General features: G+C 43.1%; 1 pseudogene; it reads left to right on the forward strand.

Moving 5' to 3' along the window:
• Positions 1–16,352: 16,352 nt before the first annotated feature.
• LOC126206906 (5S ribosomal RNA) lies at positions 16,353–16,470 on the forward strand (annotated as a pseudogene).
• The last annotated feature ends 655 nt before the right edge of the window (positions 16,471–17,125 follow it).

Consider the following 17,125-nt stretch of genomic DNA (forward strand, 5'->3'; position numbering starts at 1 on the left):
TCACACTTTGTGGCACACACGGAGGGCCCGTGCCCCTCATAACGTCATCAATATTTGTTGTTTGAGCCATTTTCACCACACAATCACCATTAGCACGTCTGAAAACGTCTGCACACTTACTCGCTGCACCGTACTTTGATATGCACCAACACACCTCTGCGTATGTGGACTGTTACCATCGCCACCGTGCGACGACCGCAGGTCAAATGCACTGCACGGTCATATCCCGAGGTGATTTAAACACGCAAACCGCCCACCAGAGCGTTGTTTTACCATGTATCAGGATTATCCTTACTTTATGAGCATGAGTGTAGTCGCCATAATAGAGGTCGACTGAGATGCCCCTAGCGCTGTCATTTTGTGCAATTTTATTACTGGCCTTCATAAACAATGCACGAGATTTTCATATTCACTCGCCCGCTACCAGCACACTATCAGTCCCACAGAAAAAAATTGAACAGAACATTCCTGTAGGAAATTGAATGTGGTTAAATCTTGTACTGGGATGCTTGTAGTTTTAGAATTAGTCACGAAAAACGTAAACAAGTGACCTTGAGGCGCACACCCACACTGACACCGGCACAGTCGAGCACTTACGTAAATTTTATCTAACAATTTCGTGAATTTTAACACCACAAAATAAACAACTGCATCGCTGTTTTCGTCAGGCCTTCTGACTACGAAACTAGAGTGCTTGTAATAGTTAAGTTTGAATCGACTTGTCAACCCAGTTAGTTTCAGTATAATGTTTACAAAACTGGTTTTTCATTCATTACCTTCATGGACATGTTTAATTTAATAATGTCAACGGAAAAGCTGGCTACGGTGGTGGCTTAGTAGCCCAATCAGTAGAGAGTAAAAAAAGTCAAATATCGCCAAATAGTTGTGTTGTCGGAAATTTTTGTACGGTGGTAGGAGTGAGTGCGATGAACAACGTACTGGAAATCCTGACTGCCAAGGGATCAGTATCGGATGGAGATTCATTTGAAGATCACTTTTGTAGGTTTCTTTTTAATAACTTGAAACCTGTGGCCTCCAGCGAAAACATATCTCGGTATAAAATTTAACTGCATTAAATTTCCTACAAAATGTTCCACCTCATTTTTTTTGTAGAACTAATAGTTTGTGTGTAGTGAGCGAGAGAATATGAATATCTCGCCCATGGTTTATGAGGACCTGCTATAGCATTGTGGTTTTCAGAAAACGACAGCATTAGGGGCAGCTGAATCTCACTCTATGTGTACTGTAACTCTGAAAGATTTTAAATAAATTCTTCATGAAGTAAAAGGGTTGCTGGTCGTACATCAACAAAATAGCGAAATTGCACAATACCACTCTTCTTCCTTTGTGAAGCACAATGTAATTCTATTATGTGGAAGGTCTACAGTGAAACTAACAAGCAGTCGGTGGTCACTGGCTTACAGTATATTATTTGCAGGTCAAAATTACTGACCACCGTGTAGATTAGTAGACTACGGAGGTGGACAGCAGAGTCGCTCGCTCTGAGCGTCGTCGCCTGTCATTAATTAGTAGCTGCCGGCGCTCGTCACGAGAGGGCCGGCGTTATCTGGAACGCGTTCATCGGCCCGTGCACGGCACGCTACGAGGGCACGCCCTGTTTCTGTCCCGCCCTCCAATTTGCTGAAGCGAGTTGCAGAACCGCCCGCTTTCCGCGTCTGGATTTGCCCCCGCAGCCGGCGCCGTATTTTGAAATACCGGTAAGTCGGCGCGGCACGGCGCGGGCTGTGTATGGCTGCGCCGCCATTGTGCGCGGGGCGGCTTTCAGCGCCCCTGAAAGGCCGGCTGCACGCGTGACGGAAATTCGCGATGCTGGAGGCTGGCTGGTTCCGACCCTAGTCGGCGTAACCGCCAGCACATGGCACGTCCCGCACACAGCAGGGGAGTGGTGGTACGGCAGCGGACAATACGCCCAGCCGCCAAGGTGTGCATACTGATGAGACAAGAATTTTTTCGATACATACAGCTACAGTTTCGTCTACACTGCCGGAAAAATGCAACACTCTTAAGGACTGTGATCAGTGGCACCTGCGTACATTACACCCTCAGACAAAAAAGGTGATGTATCATAAGGGATTAATCCAAATGGGACAGATGTGATGTACATATAGAGAAAAAAAAGAGACAAAAATTTCAGAAAAACTGAGTGATTTATTCTAGAGAAAGAGCTTCACAAGTGGACCAACTCATTAACATGTTAGTCTGCCTCTGGCCCTTATGCTAGCAGTTATTTGCCTTAGCATTGATTGACAGAGTTGTTTGATGTCCTCCCGAAGGATATCATGTCAAATTCTGTACAATTGGCGCATTAGATGCTCAAAACCCCGATGTTGGTGAAGGGTCTATAATGTTCCAAACGATCTCAATTGGGGAGAGAACTGGTGAGTTTGTCGGCCAAGGTAGGGCTTGGCAAGTTTGAAGACAAGCAGCAGAAACTCTCACCATGTGCTAGTGGGCATTATATTGCTGAAAGGTAACTCCAAATTGATTACCATGAAGCAACGAAACGCTGTAGAATATCGTCGACATACCGCTGTTCTGCAAGGATGAGAAACAAACTTGTACTGCTATGAAAATAAATAACACCCTAGATTATCTCCCCTGGTTATCAGACCATATGGCACGCAACAGTCAGGTTAGTATCCTGTCGCGCTGTCTGGGTCATGTCTGGACAGGTCTTCACTGGAAATTGGGATTCAGTTTGAAGCCAGATTCATGAGTGAAGACAATTCTACTCTAGTCAATAAGATTCCATGGCAAGGCATGTGTGGAGATGGTGGAGGGGTAACAACCTAACTGCTGCCCATCATATGGCCCAACAACCAGGAGTGATGGTCCTGGGTGCAATTTTGTTCGTAGCAAGACCCCTTTGTCCAAGGCAACATTTGTTGTTGTTGTTGTCTTCAGTCCAGACACTTGTTTGATGCAGCTCTCCATGCCACTCTCTCCTGTGCAAGCTTCTTCAAGTACCTACTGCAACCTACAGCCTTCTGAATCTGTTTAGTGTATTCATCTCTTGGTCTCTATCTACGATTTTTACCCTCCACGTTGACCTCCAATACTAAATTGGTGATCCCTTGATGCCTCAGAACATATCCAACCAACCGATCCCTTCTTCTAGTCAAGTTGTGCCACAAATTTCTCTTCTCCCTAATTTTGTTCAGTACCTCCTCATTAGTTATGTCATCTACCCGTCTAATCTTGAGCATTCTTTTGTAGCACCACATTTCGAAAGCTTCTATTCTATTCTTGTCTAAACTATTTATAGTCCATGTTTCACTTTCATACATGGCTACACTCCATACAACTACTTTCAGAAACGACTTTCTAACACTTAAATCTATACTCGATGTTAACAAATTTCTCTTCTTCAGAAACGCTTTCCTTGCCATTGCCAGTCAACATTTTATATCGTCTCTACTTCGACCATCATCAGTTGTTTTGCTCCCCAAATAGCAACCTTACTGCACAGAAACCCTATTTTGTTGTCCACCATAGGATGCCATCTTGGTCTTACATTTCAGCAAGATAATGCCCTCCCACACGCAGTGATAGCTTCCACTGCTTGTCTTCCAGCTTGCCAAAACATATCTTGGACAGCAAGGTTGCCAGATCTTTCCCTAACTGCAAACACAGAAACGTTGTGGGGAGGGTTCTCCAACCAGCTCGGGATTTCGACGATCTAACGCACTAATTTGACAGAATTTGGCATGACATCCCTCAGGAGGACACCCAACAACTATGTTAGTAAGCATAAGGGCCAGAACTGGACCAATATATAACTGACTTGCTCAATTTGTGAAGCTCTTTCTGTTGCCTAAATCATCCAGTTTTTCTGAACTTGTAAACAGCTGTTTCTGTGTAAGTGTACAGTACACCCACCGACTTCCGCCTTTATGGCGAGTAGGTTTTTTTGTCCTAGGGTGTACCTGCATACTAAATGGTGAAACAGTTGTCACAGTCGCCGGCCGCAGTGGTCTAGCGGTTCTAGGCGCTCAGTCCGGAACCGCGCGACTGCTACGGTCGCAGGTTCGAATCCTGCCTCGGGCATGGATGTGAGTAATGTCCTTAGGTTAGTTAGGTTAAAGTAGTTCTAAGTTCTAGGGGACTGATGACCACAGATGTTAAGTCCCATAGTGCTCAGAGCCATTTGAACCAATTTAGCTGATAGGTTGCGCAGCAGTCTGCGGTTGTCTGCTCATGATGCCGTGGTGTACGGTAAGGTGTCCAAGTTGAGTGACTGTAGGAGGATACAAGACAACTTGGACTAAATTTCCAGTTGGTGTGCTCAATGGCAGCTAGTTGTCACAGTCACTGGCTATAAGACAATTCTCAGGGGAATGTCTGTGTGCTTTCTGTTTTGACTCTGGAGGCGATTGCTGTGTTGAGTTTAGAGGTGAACAATGTATGCAACATTCGTTCTAGGATACAACCAAGCCCACCAAGGCGCACATACTCCTGTTAAACAGCACCAGCCATTTGAAATGGATCGTATTGTGATCCTTCAGGAACCGGAATCGAGGTATTGATGGATTGCTGCACGTCTTTGGAATAAGTATCGGTGATGTGTCATTGTTTCCAATAATGGTCTGCAGAGTATTCCCACACCTGTAGCCTGGTTTATGAATGTCCCTCTAGTACAGACACCGGTCAATATTGATACATCCATCGACGAAATCTGGTCTCATGTTTCACCTTTTGTGGAGACCTTTGGCAACCGACTGTTTGCAGCTGGATTAAGGTCAAGTGTGCCTGTGGCCAGACTACCACTGATACCATGACATTAAGCAGCATGGCTACTCCGGTGATGTAAAAGACTGGACTGGAGAATGGAAGTGTGATCAGTGATGAGTGTAGGCTTTGTTTGTATACGAGTGACATACATACACGTTTTACGCCGTAGATCTGATGAGTTGCCTATTCCAGAGTGCATTCGCCCACGACACACAGGTTCAATCCCATCCTCCAAGATAAGGGGGAGGGGACGTCAATTACAACTAATAGCAATATTTGATGTTTTTCAGTGTAAAGTAACCAGTGAGTGCTATATTTCACAAGCTGTTATCCAGATGCTACCGCCATTTCTTCGACAGGAAGGTGATGTGCTATTTCAGCGAGGCACTGCTCGTTCACATATGGCTGCTGCAACGTAAGGTGGTGCTAGATGTGTACAACAGTTACCCCGGCCAGCAAGATCACCACATCTCTCAATGCAAACCCCTATTGATAGTCAGCAGAATACAAGCTTTCATTGGCACCGCAGGAGAGACATTGTGTTTGTGTACGGCTGTTTGGCCCCTGAGTGCTTCATTTGGTCTAAATTTGTTATCATACATTCTTAAAATGAAGCACTACTTGTTACCTCAATAAAATGAGTTTGTCCTTGAGTGTGTCAAATCTTTTGTGGCAATGTACATTTGCATACATATTCCACAAGCCACCATACGGTGCATGGTACAGTATACTTGGTCCACCCACTAGCCATTCCCTTTCTTGTTCTGTTCACAAATATAATGAGGGAAAAGTGATGTCTATTTCCAGAATGTCTATTTGCTTCCATACAAGGCCTAATTTCGATTGGTTTGTCTTCGCGGTTCTCATACGAGGTACACGTTATAGACAATAGATTTTGTGGTGTCACCGCCAGACACCACACTTGCTAGGTGGTAGCCTTTAAATCGGCCGCGGTCGGTTAGTATACGTCGGACCCGCGTGTCGCCACTATCAGTGATTGCAGACCGAGCGCCGCCACACGGCAGGTCTAGAGAGACTTCCTAGCACTCGCCCCAGTTGTACAACCGACTTTGCTAGCGATGGTTCACTGACAAAATACGCTCTCATTTGGCGAGACGATAGTTAGCATAGCCTTCAGCTACCTCATTTGCTACCACCTAGCAAGGCGCCATTATCAGTTGCTATTGATATTGTAAATAATGTACAGACAAGAGCTACGTTCAACATTAATGGATTAAAGGTAAGTATTCCACCATCTGCGTCCGTTTTTCTATGTTCTAATTTCCTTGTCCTGTTCCAGACCTCACGCCAGCCTGCGTGAGCTTAAACGCGTGCCTTTCGGCTTCCTCTAACATTCATACGGGTTGGCTCTCCTGCCAGCCCACGACAGATTTGTTTTCAGTCTATTGTAGATGATGGTTCTCTCAGCTTGCTCAGGAGTGTTTCGTCAAAAGAATGTCTTCTTTCCTCCAGCGATTTACATTTTTGTTCACGAAGCATTTCTGTGATGCACTCATGCTGACGTCTCTGAATTGCTTCGACGTCTTCATTCAATCCGATCACAAACACTATAGCAGTACTCGAAAATAGATCGCACTGCTAGTATACGCGGTTTCGTTTGTACAGTGGTGTGCAAAACAGAAGGATGGAAGTAACTTTCACATGATGTGTCACTTCCAGGTACTCGTAACATGGCTTGGTGGAACTTGGACCATATATAGAAAGAACTTATACAGTGTATTACGGATGGTAACTGAAAGAAATACGCAATGAGACGAAAAGGAATGACGCTTTTATTGACAGATTATTATTACGATGAAGTCTCCGAGGTATACTCACCGATCAACGTTATGGTGACACTGTATTCTTACCCCATGTGCGTCTTTTCAGGGTCACATTCGGCCCTGACTTCACTTTTATGGGCAACATACGAGTATTACGATAGCATCGAACAGCACAGTTAAAGGACCTCTTGGGTCGACTGGATATTCGGAAAATGGACTGTCCAGCACTTTCCCCGATTTAGATCCTATCGAGCACGTGTGGAAGTCGTTGGAGAGATGTATTGCAGCCCGTCCACCTTCATCAATGACCATCCAGCATTTTGTCAACCGCACTGGTGCACAAATGGAACGCCCTACACAATTTGAATGCCCTAACACGAGAACTCGTTACGTAGCCTGTAACCACCTTGGGAGCACGTTGCTGAGCATGCGTTCTTATCCCTACGATTAACCATACGTACTCGTCCTGTTTCATGTTACTTTGCAACGATCCGCCCAGATATTTAAGTGAGGCAACGATGTCAAGCAGCATACCACTAATTCTGTATTCAAAGATTACAGGATAGCTTTTCGTAACTATCTCCATTACCTTACTTTTTATCACCTTTAGAGCAATATACGAGGTGCGGCTAGAAAAAAACCGGACTGATGCTGGAAAAAACATTTATTTACAATTATTTACAATTTCATGTTATCTCCTTCAATGTACTCTCCTCCTCGGTCTCTACACCGCTCCATACGAATTTTCCACTGTTCATAGCAATGCTGCAGATCATTTTCGGTAAGTCCATACATTACTTCCGTCGCTTTTTCTTTTACTGCTTCAACAGTCTCAAATCTAGTTCCTTTCAAAGCTGACTTGACTTTAGGGAAAAGAAAAAAGTCACAGGGGGCCAAATCAGGTGAGTAGGGTGGATGATCTAAGATGGGAATGTTGTGTTTTGCCAAAAACGTCTTCACTGACAACACACTGTGAGCTGGGGCATTGTCTTGGTGAAGGATCCATGACTTTTTTCTCCACAAATCGTTCCGTTTTCTCCGTACTCGCTCACGTAGGGTAGCCAGGACGCTAATGTAGTAATGCTGATTCACTGTTTGTCCCTCTGGTACCCAATCAATGTGCACAATCCCTTTGATGTCAAAAAAAAAAAAAAAAAAACAATCATCATTGCCTTGAATTTCGATTTTGACATTCGTGCTTTTTTTTGTCGTGGAGAACCAGGAGTTTTCCAATGCATCGATTGGCGTTTAGTTTCGGGATCGTAAGTAAAAAACCACGATTCATCGCAAGTAATAACATTTTGTAAGAAGGTGGGATCACTTTCAATGTTTTCCAGGATGTCAGAACAAATCATTCTTCGGCGTTCCTTCTGTTCAATTGTGAGACACTTTGGAACCATTTTTGAATACACTTTGTTCATGTTGAAACTTTCATGAAGAATCTGCCTAACACTTTCCTTGTCAACTCCTGTTAACTCAGACACTGCTCTGATTGTTAAACGGCGATCTTGTCGGACAAGTTTACCGATTTTTTCAATGTTTGCATCAGTTTTTGATGACAATGGTCTGCCAGTGCGAGTGTCATCACTGGTGTCTTCGCGGCCATCTTTAAATCGTTTAAACCACTCAAACACTTGTGTTCGCGATAAACAATCATCGCCGTACACTTGTTGTAACATTACAAAACGTTTCACTTGCAGATTTTCCTAGTTTGAAACCAAATTTGATGTTAACACGCTGTTCTTTCTGTACACTCAACATTTTCCGACGCACAGACAAAACGTCAACTACTTAAAACAGACGCCACGGGCAGACTGAGTGCAGGAGGCAGATGAAACTCGAGCGGTAGGCGGAGCGAGAGTCACGTGACAGGCCACGCGACTTTCAGCCTTATTGCATTCGTTTTATTGTTTCACCAGTACTAGTCCGGTTTTTTTCTAGCCACACCTCGTACTATTCATCATACCAGATAGAAATTCTACCCAAGTCGTCCTGCATCCACTTACAGTCACTCAATGACGACACTTTCACATGAACTGTCGCAGGTTACTGCTCACACTACTCAGAAAAACATTTTCGTATTTAGGGAACAAGAACAGTGTCATCTCAGTTTCCAGGGTCACTCCTGACGATACCTTTGTGTCCGATCAACACTAGCTGTCCAGTACAATAGGCCTGATTCTATTACTTGAAAATACTTAGAGCCACTCACTTGTCTGAGAACTTACTTCGTATGCTCGGTCCTTCGTCAGCGGTGTATGGTGTGTGGTACTTGGGACTATGTCCAACGCTTTCCGGAAATCTGGGAATATGGGATCTGCCTGCTGGTTATCATCGGCAGGATATCATACGAGGAAAAGACAAGCTGATTTCCGCATGAACGACACTTTCTGAATCCGTGTTGATTTATGGATAGACGATTCTCCCTTTGAAGGAAATTTCGCAGAAGGCATCAAAATTATTCACATTCTAGTATTTTGTCATTCTAGTGATACGGAATCCAACGCAGAACGTGATGGCGGCTCGACTAAAACTGTAAATAAAGCCCGAGCGGTAAAATCCTATGTTACGCTAGTATCTAAAGACAGCTGTTATTTCTCTTTTCTGTGTGTGGAATTTTATTTTGGAGCTCTGATTGTGCATGTTGTTGTTCAAGACGAGTGCTGATTTGAGTAATTGCAGTAATGATGTTCACTCTGTAATAGCCGTAAACCTTTTCTGTTTAAGTACTCAGAAATCCAAACACTTTTTTATATGGTGTCCAGTGTTACTTATGTCCTGTCTGCTGCCAGCGAAATGTTAAAACGGTATTTTGCATTAGTGTCTTCGCACGCCAGCAGGATTGTTTTAAAGATCGGATCTGCAGCACAATTCAGTTCATTTCAATTAAATTGAAATAACAGTTTACTTACTGCATATGTCATTTAATTATATATATATATATATATATATATATATATATATATATATATATATATATATATATTTTAACTGACAGCCGCCATATGATGGAAGTTTGATGAATATTTATTGCTGTAAATACAGGTAACGCGGTCGACTTTAACGCTGCACGCAGAGTATAGAATATAGGGCACCGTAATTTAGTCGACAATGGTACATGTTGAAATATATCAGATGTTATCTGCAGATAATTGGTTGTTTTGTGCTTTATTGTTATATGTTGTGAGTACACTTGACAGTTTACAAGGCAGTGGCTAAGTTTCACATGTGCAGTTGATGATGAGGTTATATCAGTTTTATTTCATTGTACGTTTTTGTACTCATTACTTTATGTTAAACATTTTATCTCACTACAATAACTTTATAACTGTGAATACTGGTTCTTGAAACTTTGTATGAACTTCTTTTTTTTGTTGAGTCATCAGTCTTCTAACTGGTTTGATGTGGTTCGCCATAAATTCCTTTCCTGCGCTGACCTCTTCATCTCCGAAGAATGCACTCCACGTTCTCAATTATTTGCTGGATGTATTATAATCTCAGTCTTCCTTTTCTCTTTTTACCCTCTATAGCTTCCTCCACTACCATGAAGGTTATTCCCTGATGTATTAACAGGTCCCTTTCTCTCGTCATTGTTATCCGTATGTTCCTTTCTTCACCTATTCTGTGGCGAACCTTCTCATTCCTTAGCTTATCAGTGCACCTAATTTTCAACACTCTTCTGTAACCAGAATGAGATTTTCACTCTGCAGCGGAGTGTGCGCTGATATGAAACTTCCTGGCAGATTAAAACTGTGTGCCCGACCGAGACTCGAACTCGGGACCTTTGCCTTTCGCGGGCAAGTGCTCTACCAACTGAGCTACCGAAGCACGACTCGCGGCCGGTACCGCCGTGAGTCGTGCTTCGGTAGCTCAGTTGGTAGAGCACTTGCCCGCGAAAGGCAAAGGTCCCGAGTTCGAGTCTCGGTCGGGCACACAGTTTTAATCTGCCAGGAAGTTTCACTCTTCTGTAACACCAAATCCCAGATGTTTCGTTCCTGTTGTATCCGTTATTCACTGCCGTATATTATTGTGCTCTAAACACACGTTCTCAGAATTTTCTGCTTCAAATCAAGGGCTATGTTTGATGCTGGAAAACTTCTCCTGTCCAGGAATGCATGTGTTAGTCTGTTTTTTATGTCCTCATTGCTTCGTCCGTCATGGGTTATTTTACTCTCAAGGTAGCAGAATTCCTTAACTTTGTCTCCTTCCTGGTCACTAGTAGACTGCCACTCCACTCAACAGATATTGTAATACTTCTTCATTTTCACCGGAAATATCAATTTGATCAGTGAATCTTATCATGTTATCATATCATGCTTTCATCCTGAATTTTAATCCCACTCTTCAAACCTTCTCTTATTTCCGTCATTTCTTTCTATATGTATCGTTTAACAGTAGAGTGAATCACTGCATCCCTTTTACCCCTTTTTAATATGAGCATTAGGTTCTTGGTCTTCCAGTCTTATTGTTCCCTCACTTCTATTGCACATATTGTGTTTTACCCGTCTTTCCCTATAGTTTACTCCAATTTTTCTCAGATTTTCGAAATTCTTGCATCATTTCAAATTGTCGAAGGCTTTTTACAGGTCGAAAAATATGACGAATGTGTCTCGATTTTTCTTCACTCCTGCTTCCATTACCGAGCGCAACGTCAAAACTTTCCTGTAGCCAAACTGATGGTCATCTAACAGATCTTTAATTTTTTTCCCCGTTCTTCTGTATGTCATTGATATCAGCAGCTTGGATGCACAGCTGTCAAGCTGACTGTCCGATAATTCTAGCACGTAACTCTCCCTGTTGTCTTCGCAATTGTGTGGATGATATTTTTCCGAAAGTCTGATCCCAGTCTCATAGATTCTACACACTAAACTGAATAGTCGTTTGTTTGCCACTTCCCCAATTGTTTATAGAAATTCCGATTGAATGTTATACATACCTTCTGCCTTATCTGATCTCAGGCCTCCCTGAGGTCTTTTAAATTCTGACTCTAGTGCTGGATCCCCGATGTATCAACCGGCCGCGGTGGCCGTGCGGTTCTAGGCGCCCAGTCCGGAACCGCGCGACTGCTACGGTCGCAGGTTCGAATTCTGCCTCGGGAATGGCTGTGTGTGATGTCCTTAGGTTAGTTAGGTTTAAGTAGTTCTAAGTTCTAGGGGACTGATGACCACAGTCCCATGGTGCTCAGAGCCATTTGAACCATCCCCGATGCATCCCTATCGACTCCAATTTCTTCATGTAACACGTCATCAGACAAGTCGTCCCGTTCATAGAGGCCCTAATGTGCTCTTTCCACCCGTCTTCTCTCTCTTCCGCGTTTAGCAGTGGTATCGCCATTCCGCTCTTAATGTTAACGCCCTTGCTTTTAATTTAACCGAAAGTTGTTTTTTCTTTCGCATGTCAGTCTTCTAAACGATCATTTCTTTTTCGATTTCTGCGTTCCTGTATTTTCCTGAACATTTTTGTACTTCCTTCTTTCGTTGATCAGCTGAAGCATTTCTTGCGTCACCGAAGGCTTTTTCGTGTTACTTGCTTGTTGCTATTTGGTGTTGTTGTTGTTGTGGTCTCCAGTCCTGAGACTGGTTTGATGCAGCTCTCCATGCTACTCTATCCTGTGCAAGCTTCTTCATCTCCCAGTACCTACTGCAACCTACATCCTTCTGAATCTGCTTAGTGTATTGATCTCTTGGTCTCCCTCTACGATTTTTACCCTCCACGCTGCCCTCCAATGCTAAATTTGTGATCCCTTGATGCCTCAAAACATGTCCTACCGACCGATCCCTTCTTCTAGTCAAGTTGTGCCACAAACTTCTCTTCTCCCCAATCCTATTCAATACCTCCTCATTAGTTACGTGATCTACCCACATTATCTTCAGCATTCATCTGTAGCACCACATTTCGAAAGCTTCTATTCTCTTCTTGTCCAAACAGGTTATCGTCCATGTTTCACTTCCATACGTGGCTACACTCCATACAAATACTTTCAGAAACGACTTCCTGACACTTAAATCTATACTCGATGTTAACAAATTTCTCTTCTTCAGAAACGATTTCCTTGCCATTGCCAGTCTACATTTTATATCCTCTCTACTTCGACCATCATCGGTTATTTTACTCCCTAAATAGCAAAACTCCTTTACTACTTTAAGTGTCTCATTTCCTAATCTAATACCCTCAGCATCACCCGATTTAATTTGACTACATTCCATTATCCTCGTTTTGCTTTTGTTGATGTTCATCTTATATCCTCCTTTCAAGACACTGTCCATTCCGTTCAACTGCTCTTCCAAGTCCTTTGCTGTCTCTGACAGAATTACAATATCATCGGCGAACCTCAAAGTTTTTACTTCTTCTCCATGAATTTTAATACCTACTCCGAATTTTTCTTTTGTTTCCTTTACTGCTTGCTCAATATACAGATTGAATAACATCGGGGAGAGGCTACAACCCTGTCTCACTCCTTTCCCAACCACTGCTTCCCTTTCATGCCCCTCGACTCTTATAACTGCCATCTGGTTTCTGTACAAATTGTAAATAGCCTTTCGCTCCCTGTATTTTACCCCTGCCACCTTCAGAATTTGAAAGAGAGTATTCCAGTTAACGTTGTCAAAAGCTTTCTCTAGGTCTACAAATGCCAGAAACGTAGGTTTGCCTTTTCTTAATCTTTCTTCTAAGATAAGTCGTAAGGTTAGTATTGCCTCACGTGTTCCAACATTTCTACGGAATCCAAACTGATCTTCCCCGAGGTCCGCTTCTACCAGTTTTTCCATTCGTCTGTAAAGAATTCGCGTTAGTATTTTGCAGCTGTGACTTATTAAACTGATAGTTCGGTAATTTTCACATCTGTCAACACCTGCTTTCTTTGGGATTGGAATTATTATATTCTTCTTGAAGTCTGTGGGTATTTCACCTGTCTCATACATCTTGCTCACCAGATGGTAGAGTTTTGTCATGACTGGCTCTCCCAAGGCCATCAGTAGTTCTAATGGAATGTTGTCTACTCCCGGGGCCTTATTTCGACTCAGGTCTTTCAGTGCTCTGTCAAACTCTTCACGCAGTATCTTATCTCCCATTTCATCTTCATCTACATCCTCTTCCATTTCCATAATATTGTCCTCAAGTACATCGCCCTTGTATAAACCCTCTATATACTCCTTCCATCTTTCTGCCTTCCCTTCTTTGCTTAGAACTGGGTAGCCATCTGAGCTCTTGATATTCATACAAGTGGTTCTCTTATCTCCAAAGTTCTCTTTAATTTTCCTGTAGGCAGTATCTATCTTACCCCTAGTGAGACAAGCCTCTACATCCTTACATTTGTCCTCTAGCCATCCCTGCTTAGCCATTTTGCACTTTCTGTCGATCTCATTTTTGAGACGTTTGTATTCCCTTTTGCCTGCTTCATTTACTGCATTTTTATATTTTCTCCTTTCATCAATTAAATTCAATATTTCTTCTGTTACCCAAGGATTTCTATTAGCCCTCGTCTTTTTACCTACTTGATCCTCTGCTGCCTTCACTACTTCATCCGTCAGAGCTACCCATTCTTCTTCTACTGTATTTCTTTCCCCCATTCCTGTCAATTGTTCCCTTATGCTCTCCCTGAAACTCTCTACAACCTCTGGTTTAGTCAGTTTATCCAGGTCCCATCTCCTTACATTCCCACCTTTTTGCAGTTTCTTCAGTTTCAATCTGCAGTTCATAACCAATAGATTGTGGTCAGAATCCACATCTGCCCCTGGAAATGTCTTACAATTTAAAACCTGGTTCCTAAATCTCTGTCTTACCATTATATAATCTATCTGATACCTATTAGTATCTCCAGGATTCTTCCAGGTATACAACCTTCTTTTATGATTCTTGAACCAAGTGTTAGCTATGATTAAGTTATGCTCTGTGCAAAATTCTACAAGGCGGCTTCCTCTTTCATTTCTTCCCCCCAATCCATATTCACCTACTATGTTTCATTCTCTCCCTTTTCCTACTGACGAATTCCAGTCACCCATGACTATTAAATTTTCGTCTCCCTTCACTACCTGAATAATTTCTTTTATCTCGTCATACATTTCATCAATTTCTTCATCATCTGCAGAGCTAGTTGGCATATAAACTTGTACTACTGTAGTAGGCATGGGCTTTGTGTCTATCTTGGCCACAATAATGCGTTCACTATGCTGTTTGTAGTAGCTAACCCGCACTCCTATTTTTTTATTCATTATTAAACCTACTCCTGCATTACCCCTATTTGATTTTGAATTTATAACCCTGTAATCACCTGACCAAAAGTCTTGTTCCTCCTGCCACCGAACTTCACTAATTCCCACTATATCTAACTTTAACCTATCCATTTCCCTTTTTAAATTTTCTAACCTACCTGCCCGATTAAGGGATCTGACATTCCACGCTCCGATCCGTAGAATGCCAGTTTTCTTTCTCCTGATAACGACGTCCTCTTGAGTAGTCCCCGCCCGGAGATCCGAATGGGGGACTATTTTACCTCCGGAATATTTTACCCAAGAGGACGCCATCATCATTTAATCATACAGTAAAGCTGCATGTCCTCGGGAAAAATTACGGCTGTAGTTTCCCCTTGCTTTCATCCGTTCGCCTTACCAGCACAGCAAGGCCGTTTCGGTTAATGTTACAAGGCCAGATCAGTCAATCATCCAGACTGTTGCCCCTGGAACTACTGAAAAGGCTGCTGCCCCTCTTCAGGAACCACATGTTTGTCTGGCCTCTCAACAGATACCCCTCCGTTGTGGTTGCACCTACGGTACGGCCATCTGTATCGCTGAGGCACGCAAGCCTCCCCACCAACGGCAAGGTCCATGGTTCATGGTATGAGTCCCATACTCTTGAACGATATTCTGTGATGGGACGCACAAATGTTTTGTCAACAGTCTTCTTTGCAGACTGACTCATTTTCCTAGTTTCTGCGAATGTACCGAGTTCTGTCATATGTTTTAGCATGAGTCTCAGTCTATGTGAAGTTTCCATTTCACATCACTACTAACAGTTTCTTCCAGGTATCGGTATGAGTTGACTGTTTCTAGTTTTGACATTGTAGTCGTAGGATATTACTTTTCTACGCTCTGTGGGGTGCAAGCAGTTGTACATTTCTGAACACCTAAAACAAGTTGCTTGTGTTTGCACCACTTTGAAATCTTACGAAGATATGACTATATTAACGTACAACTTTCTTCAGGTCGCATTTCACTAGATATATGATTTCATCATCTGCAAAATTTGGATTTATTGTTAATGTTGTCTGCCAGGTCATTAATATATAAGTTTCAGCAGGGCCTGAATGGCAAGCTTCTCGATACATGTGACTTACATGTTTACTTGGCCCCTGCTTTAAGATGAATTGAAATTAGTGACGTTGGGAATGATTTTGCATATAATAGGGCTTGGAAAGTGGTTTTCTTGTATTTATTTTTATTCCTAAAATTGGACGGCTAATCACATATTTCAGTGTTGTAGGTCTGTATGTGATAATAAACGAAGGTCCTACAAAATGTATTTTTGTGCAAATTATAAAACAAAAGTATGATCCGAATAATTTTTTTTTACTTAGGCATTAGCTGGGGACCGCAAGGGAGTGCTCAAGCCCTGGCGAAGAACACAACTGGGGCTGTAATTTCGCGCCAGTGGTGCGTTGGAGTGGAATGCGGTTGGCATCCCTGCACACGCCTGTGTTTAATATACAACTGTCTGAAGTTTCACTGTTGTATATCTGTTAGCTGTTGTTCAGTGCTATACTAAGTAGAACGTTGAGTCGCACAGTCTGCGAATTTCGAGATGGCAGAGTTAGAGGAACGAGGCAATGGCCTTGCCGCAGTGGATCCACCAGTTCCCGTCAGATCACCGAAGTTAAGCGCTGTCGGGCGTGGCCGGCACTTGGATGGGTGACCATCCGGGCCGCCATGCGCTCTTGCCATTTTTCGGAGTGCCCTCAGCCTCGTGATGCCAATTGAGGAGCTACTCGACCGAATAGTAGCGGCTACAGTCACAGAAAACCATCATAAGGACTGGGACAGCGGTGTGCTGACCACATGCGCCTTCTATCCGCGACTCCAACTGAGGATGACACGGCGGTCGGATGGTCTCGATTGGCCACTTGTGGCCTGAAGTCGGAGTGCTTCTTCTCTTCCAGAGTTAGAAGAATAATACGTCTGCATTAAATTTTTGGTGAAATTCGAGAAAATCTGTACAGAGATACACCAAATGATGTTGGAAGCTTACAGTGATGACTGCTTTTGCCGTACTCGCTGTTACGAATGGTTGACACCGCTTAAAAATTGCCAGACGGAAGATAAAGATGGCCCTCGTTCAGTACGCCCTTCAACGTCTCCTGACGATGCTCATGTTAGGAACTTCAACGAAACTGTGCGTGCCAATCGAAAACTGACTGCAGACTGCAGAAGAATGCAACATCCCGACACGCCTCTTGGAATCCATCGTGTTGTCACCAAGTTCGTCCCACGGCTCGTGAATCAAGACCAGGAAGACGTTCTCCTCGCAATCTACGAAGAGATTTTGGATAGCGCAAATGAGAACAAGATGTTCCTTAAGAGAATCATAGATGGTGGTAC

Source organism: Schistocerca nitens, chromosome 1, assembly GCF_023898315.1.
Source record: "Schistocerca nitens isolate TAMUIC-IGC-003100 chromosome 1, iqSchNite1.1, whole genome shotgun sequence".
Lineage (NCBI taxonomy): Eukaryota > Metazoa > Arthropoda > Insecta > Orthoptera > Acrididae > Schistocerca > Schistocerca nitens.